This window comes from Bos taurus, chromosome 16 (genome assembly GCF_002263795.3).
Source record: "Bos taurus isolate L1 Dominette 01449 registration number 42190680 breed Hereford chromosome 16, ARS-UCD2.0, whole genome shotgun sequence".
NCBI classification, from domain to species: domain Eukaryota; kingdom Metazoa; phylum Chordata; class Mammalia; order Artiodactyla; family Bovidae; genus Bos; species Bos taurus.
In genome coordinates, this window is record NC_037343.1 from 67751310 (window position 1) to 67758844 (window position 7535).

Below are 7535 nucleotides of genomic sequence, written 5' to 3' on the forward strand. Positions count from 1 at the left end.
TCTCCTCCCTATTGGGTAGGAGGGGAGACAGGTTATACTGCTCAGGAGAACCTGAAATCAGTTAATAGTTATAACATGGGAGAGGGAAGGATGATAGGGTCTGGCTTTTCTGTTCCTGCATTCCAAGATCCTCCTTGGTTTTATCTGCTCTTTCGTCCTTGGGTCACCAGAGAGGTTTTTATACCTGGGAGGGCCTTACAGGGTCCTGCTCAATTTCAGAAGCACTACTCATAAGCCGTGTGCATCTTTCCCAACTGCTTCTGCAAAAGCTTCATGGTTTCTGACCTCTAAAGCTGTATCTCTACTCTCTAATCTAAATTTCAAATACTTATACAACTGCCCCCTGGAACTTTTCATAAGACCATACTAAAAGCCAAACTCACCCTCAGCTTAAAATTCATTTTTTGTGCGTGCTCAGTCATGTCCAACTCTTAGGGATCCCGTGGACTGCAGCCTGCCAAGTTCCTCTGTCCATGGAATTTTCCAGGCAAGAATACTGAAGTGGGTTGCCATTTCCTCCTCCAAGGGATCTTCCCAACCCAGGGATCAAACCTGCCTCTCCTGTGTCTCCTGCATTGGCAGGCAGAATCTTTATCACTGTGTCATCTGGGAATAAAATTGAGTTGTTCAGTTGCTAAGTCATGTCCTGTTGTAGAGAAAAAGCCAATTCTGACTCCATGATGGAAACTGTTTCTTTAACTTGCTTTTTATTGCTTTTGTTATTATAAACATACACAGTGGCTTGCTTAAAAGGACCCTGTCCCTCTGCTTGTCTGTAAACTAAAGGGCTTTTGTTCAGCTCATGGAAAGATGGTTTGTCCCTGCCCACATGCAAATAGAAGAGATTAATATACCCTTTCCAAAGGCTGGCCATTCCTTGGGAGATGTTTTGCAAGACTGTAGACCCTTTCACTTTACTTCCCCACTGCCTCTCCCTCTCTGTTCTGCCTTTTGACTTTCAGTTCAGTTCGGTCACTGAACCGCAGTATGCCAGGCCTCCCCGTCCATCATCAACTGCCGGAGTTCACCCAAACCCACGTCCATTGACTCGGTGATGCCATCCAACCATCTCATCCTCTGTCGTCCCCTTCTCCTCCTGCCCTCAATCTTCCCCAGCATTAGGGTCTTTTCCAATGAGTCAGCTATTCACATCCAGTGGCCAAAGTATTGGAGTTTCAGCTTCAACAGCAGTCCTTCCAATGAACCCCCAGGATTGATCTTTAGGATGGACTGGTTGGATCTCCTTGCAGTCCAAGGGACTCTCAAGAGTCTTCTCCAACACCACAGTTCTAAAGCATCAATTCTTCGGTGCTCAGCCTTCTTCACAGTCCAACTCTCACATCCATACATGACCACTGGAAAAACCATAGCCTAGACTAGATGCACCTTTGTGGACAAAGTAATGTCTCTGCTTTTTAATATGCTGTCTAGATTGGTCATAACTTTCCTTTCAAGGAGTAAATGTCTTTTAATTTCATAGCTGCAATCACCATCTGCAGTGATTTTGGAGCCCAGAAAAATAAAGTCTGACACTGTTTCCACTGTTTCCCCATCTATTTCCCGTGAAGTGATGGCACCAGATGTCATGATCTTTGTTCTCTGAATGTTGAGCTTTAAGCCAACTTTTTCACTCTCCTCTTTCACTTTCATCAAGAGGCTCTTTAGTTTTTTGCTTTCTGCCATAAGGGTGATGTCATCTGCATATCTGAGGTTATTGACATTTCTGCTGGCAATCTTGATTCCAGCTTGTGCTTCTTCCAGCCCTGCATTTCTCATGATGCACTCTGCATAGAAGTTAAATAAACAGGGTGACAATAGACAGCCTTGACGTACTCCTTTTCCTATTTGGAACCAGTCTGTTGTTCCATGTCCAGTTCTAACTGTTGCTTCCTGACCGCATACAGGTTTCTCAAGAGGCAGGTCAGGTGGTCTGGTATTCCCATCTCTTTCAGAATTTTCCACAGTTTATTGTGATCCATGCAGTCAAAGACTTTGGCATATTCAATGAAGCAGAAATAGATGTTTTTCTGGAACTCTTGCATTTTTGATGATCCAGCAATGTTGGCAATTTGATCTCTGGTTCCTCTGTCTTTTCTAAAACCAGTTAAAACATCTGGAAGTTCACAGTTCACATATTGCTGAAGCCTGGCTTGGAGAATTTTGAGCATTACTTTACTAGCATGTGAGATGAGTGCAATTGTGGCTTTTGAATTTAGTTCCTCATTACTTCTATCCCTCTGACTCTACCAAAGAGTAGAGGCACAGGACTGGAAAAGGTCAATTTTCATTCTAATCCCAAAGAAAGGCAATGCCAAAGAATGCTCAGATTACCGCACAATTGCACTCATCTCACATGCTAGTGAAGTAATGCACCAAATTCTCCAAGCCAGATTTCAACAATCCGTGAACTCTGGCTTGGAGAATTTTGAACATTACCTCTCTAGCATGTGAGATGAGTGCAATTGTGAAGTAGTTTGAGCATTTTTTGGCATTGGTTTTAGAAAAGGCACAGAGGAACCTAAGAATCAAATTGCCAACATCCCCTGGATCATAAAAAGCAAGAGAGTTCCAGAAAAACATCTATTTATGCTTTATCGACTATGCCAAAGCCTTTGACTGTGTTTCACGATATTTCTGTGTTGTTGGATGTTGTCATTATAGACATGCCTGAAGCGGCTAAGTCGGCTCCTGCCCCTAAAAAGGGCTCTAAAAAAGCTGTGACCAAGGCCCAGAAGAAGGATGGCAAGATGCGCAAGTGCAGCCGCAAGGAGAGCTACTCCGTGAACGTGTACAAGGTACTGAAGCAAGTCCATCTGGACACCAGCATATTGTCCAAGGCCATGGGAATCACGAACTCTTTTGTCAATGACATTTTCAAGCGCATTGCTGGCGAGGCATAGTGCCTGGCGCATTACAACAAGCACTCGACTATCACATCCAGGGAGACCCAGACCGCCGTGGGCTTGCTGCTACCTGGGGAGCTGGCCAAGCACGCTGTGTCTGAGGGCACTAAGGCTGTCACCAAGTATACCAGCTCCAAGTAAATATAATATGCCTAGCCGCTGTTAACGGAGAAGGCAATGGCACCCCACTCCAGTACTCTTGCCTGGAAAATCCCACGGATGGAGGAGCCTGGTGGACTGCAGTCCATGGGGTCGCTAAGAATTGGACACGACTGAGCGACTTCACTTTCACTTTGACTGTGTGGATCACAATAAACTGTGGAAAATTCTGAAAGAGATGGGAATACCAGATCACCTGACTGGCCTCTTGAGAAACCTGTATGCAGGTCAGGAAGCAACAGTTAGAAGTGGACATGGAACAACAGGCTGGTTCCAAATAGGAAAAGGAGTACGTCAAGGCTGTCTATTGTCACCCTGTTTATTTAACTTCTATGCAGAGTACATCATGAGAAACGCAGAGCTGGAGGAAGCACAAGCTGGAATCAAGATTGCCGGCAGAAATATCAATAACCTCAGCTATGCAGATGACACCACCCTTATGGCAGAAAGTGAAGAAGAACTAAAGAGCCCCTTGATGAAAGTGAAAGAGGAGAGTGAAAAAGTTGGTTTAAAGCCTAACATTCAGAAAACGAAGATCATAGCATCCAGTCCCATCACGTCATGGCAAATAGATGGAGAAACAGTGGAAATAGTGGCAGACTTTATATTTTTGGGCTACAAAATCATTGCAGATGGTGACTGAAGCCATGAAATTAAAAGATGCTTACTCCTTGGGAGAAAAGCTATGACCAACCTAGATAACATATTAAGAAGCAGAGACATTACTTTGCCAATAAAGATCGGTCTAGCCAAAGCTCTGATTTTTCCAATAGTCATGTATGGATGTGAGAGTTGGACTATAAAGAAAGCTGAGTGCCGAAGAATTGATGCTTTTGAATGATGGTGTTGGAGAAGACTCTTGAGAGTCCCTTGGACTGCAAGGAGATCCAAACAGTCCATCCTAAAGGAAATCAATCCTGAATATTTATTGGAAGGACTGATGTTGAAGCTGAAACTCCAATACTTTGGCCGCCTGATGCGAAGAGCTGACTCATTTGAAAAGACCCTGATGCTGGAAAGATTGAGGGCAGGAGGAGAAGGGGACAACAGAGAATGAGATGGTTGCATGGCATCACTGACTCAATGGACATGAGTTTGAGTAAACTCCAGGAGCTGGTGATGCACAGGGAAGCCTGACGTGCTGCAGTCCATGGGGTCACAGAGTCGGACATGACTGAGGGACTGAACTCAACTGAAGGTAATTAGAAGCTGGCATGTCCTATGTAATTAGAAATTGATTTTTCTGCAAATATTAATATTTTGCCACCTAGCCAAGTAAGCCTGACTTGTTTCATCTGTGAGAAGCCCACTTTTAATCCACCTCTTTTGTAAGCTAATGGGTTTTACATTGCTGTACCTGACTCAGAACTGAAGTCGAAGTAAGAACTGGGGCCTTGTTGTATGTTTATGTATATCTCTTTTTTGGGAAATATTGCCCTGGTTGATTGTAAAAATAGCTCTATTTAATTGGCCTAAATTATAGTAATAAGCACTTTTAAACCAAAAACATTCTAAATACAAGAGAGATCAAGTTAAATGAGTTTCCATTTCACATGAACTGGAAAATGTAATATTACATTAGTACCTGATATTAATGTTTGATGGATCTAATAATAATATAGACATGTCTTGAATCATCAACATATTAAATATAATATTAAGTATAAAACTTTCATTGTGCCTAGGTTTAACATAAATAAGCTATTACATCTGTTACAAATTTGTCAGCAAATACCTCAATGTGGAAAAAAACTTTAAGGAAACAAAGATGTGTTTTCAATAGATGGTGTGATGAATAAAAGAAAAATACAGAAAAGAGTTAAAGAGTTATGCATGATCATGTAGGAAAGATATGGTATATGGTCTTTTCTATCAAAGGAGAAATTATAAGAAATACAGAAGCAATTCATTTTCAAAACAGTTGAACAGAAAGACATATAGCTGGCTTGTGAGTAAGATTCCTACTATGGTGGCTTCCCCAATAGCTCAGTTGGTAAAGAATCTGCCTTCAATCTTTCCCAGCATCAGGGTCTTTTCCAATGAGTTGGCTCTTTGCATCAGGTGGCCAAAGTATTGGAACTTCAGCATCAGCATAAAGCTATTTTCCTTTAATATTCACCAGAGGAATTAACAGGCTCACAATCCAACCAGATTTATCATTTATTAGCATTTGTCAGTATTTCAAGTGCTACATATTTCAATAAATATTTACTGAATAAATGAGTGGAACTGTCTTCTGTGGCTTCCCCAGTGGCACAGTGGTAAAGAACATTCCTGCCAATGCATGAGATGAGGGTTCGATCACTGGGTTGGGTAGATCCCCTGAAGAAGGGAATGGCAACCCACTCCAGTATTCTTGCCTGGAGAATTCCATGGACAGAAGAGGCTGGTGGGCTACAGTCCATGGGGTACAAAGAGTCATACATGACTTAGTGACTAAACAACAATGACATCTTCTGTGAAGTTCATGCTGAAAACTCAGCCTCTAGGAGCCACTCCATGTTCAAGGTCAGGAGGGGCGGTGGTGAAGAGATACCCCTCATCCAAGGTTAGGAGCAGCGGCTGCATTTTGCTGGAGCACCCATGAAGAGATACCCCACGTCCAAGGTAAGAGAAACCCAAGTAAGACAGTAAGAGTTGCGAGAGGGCATCAGAGTGCAGACACACTGAAACCATAATCACAGGAAACTAGTCAATCTAATCACACTAGGACCACAGCCTTGTCTAACTCAGTGAAACTAAGCCTGGCCTGTGGGGCCACCCAAGACAGGTGGGCATGGTGGAGAGATCTGACACAATGTGGTCCACTGGAGAAGGGAATGGCAAACCACTTCAGTATTCTTGCCTTGAGAACCCCATGAACAGTATGAAAAGGCAAAATGATAGGATACTGAAAGGGAACTCCCCAGTCAGTAGGTGCCCAATATGCTACTGGAGATCAGTGGAGAAATAACTCCAGAAAGAATGAAGGGATGGAGCCAAAGCAAAAACAATACCCAGTTGTGGATGTGACTGGTGGTAGAAGCAAGGTCCGATGCTGTAAAGAGCAATATTGCATAGGAACCTGGAATGTCAGGTCCATGAATCAAGGCAAATTGGAAGTGGTCAAACAGGAGATGGCAAGAGTGAACGTCGACATTCTAGGAATCAGCGAACTAAAATGGACTGGAATGAGTGAATTTAACTCAGATGACCATTATATCTACTACTGTGGGCAGGAATCCCTCAGAAGAAATGGAGTAGCCATCATGGTCAATAAAAGAGTCTGAAATGCACTACTTGGATGCAGTCTCAAAAACGACAGAATGATCTCTGTTCATTTTCAAGGCAAACCATTCAATATCACAGTAATCCAAGTCTATGCCCCAACCAGTAACGCTGAAGAAGCTGAAGTTGAATGGTTCTATGAAGACCTACAAGACCTTTTAAAACTAACACCAAAAAAAGATGTCCTTTTCATTATAGGGGACTGGAATGCAAAAGTAGGAAGTCAAGAAACACCTGGAGTAACAGGCAAATTTGGCCTTGGAATATGGAATGAAGCAGGGCAAAGACTAATAGAGTTTTACCAAGAAAATGCACCGGTCATAGCAAACACCCTCTTCCAACAACGCAAGAGAAGACTCTATACATGGACATCATCAGACGGTCAACACCGAAATCAGATTGATTATATTCTTTGCAGCCAAAGATGGAGAAGCTCTATACAGTCAGCAAAAACAAGACCAGGAGCTGACTGTGGCTCAGATCATGAACTCCTTATTGCCAAATTCAGACTTAAATTGAAGAAAGTAGGGAAAACCACTAGACCATTCAGGTATGACCTAAATCAAATCCCTTATGATTATACAGTGGAAGTGAGAAATAGATTTAAGGGCCTAGAACTGATAGATAGAGTGCCTGATGAACGATGGATGGAGGTTTGTGACATTGTACAGGAGAAACGGATCAAGACCATCCCCATGGAAAAGAAATGCAAAAAAGGAAAATGGCTGTCTGGGGAGGCCTTACAAATAGCTGTGAAAAGAAGAGAAGAGAAAAGCAAAGGAGAAAAGGAGATATAAACATCTGAATGCAGAGTTCCAAAGAATAGCAAGGAGAGATAAGAAAGCCTTCCTCAGCAATCAATACAAAGAAATAGAGGAAAACAACAGAATGGGAAAGACTAGAGATCTCTTCAAGAAAATTAGAGATACCAAGGGAACATTTCATGCAAAGTTGGGCTCGATAAAGGACAGAAATGGTATGGACCTAACAGAAGCAGAAGATATTAAGAAGAGATGGCAAGAATACACAGAAGAACTGTACAAAACCATGTACCAAGACAATCACGATGGTGTGATCACTGACCTAGAGCCAGACATCCTGGAATGTGAAGTCAAGTGGGCCTTAGAAAGCATCACTATGAACAAAGCTAGTGGAGGTGATGGATTCCAGTGGAGCTATTTCAAATCCTGAAAGATGATGCTGTGA

At 42.5% G+C, this 7535-nt stretch overlaps 1 pseudogene; it reads left to right on the plus strand.

The window, feature by feature from the left end:
* The first annotated feature begins 2663 nt into the window (after positions 1-2663).
* Positions 2664-5262, plus strand: LOC132342424 (histone H2B type 1-C/E/F/G/I-like; annotated as a pseudogene).
* Positions 5263-7535: the final 2273 nt, after the last annotated feature.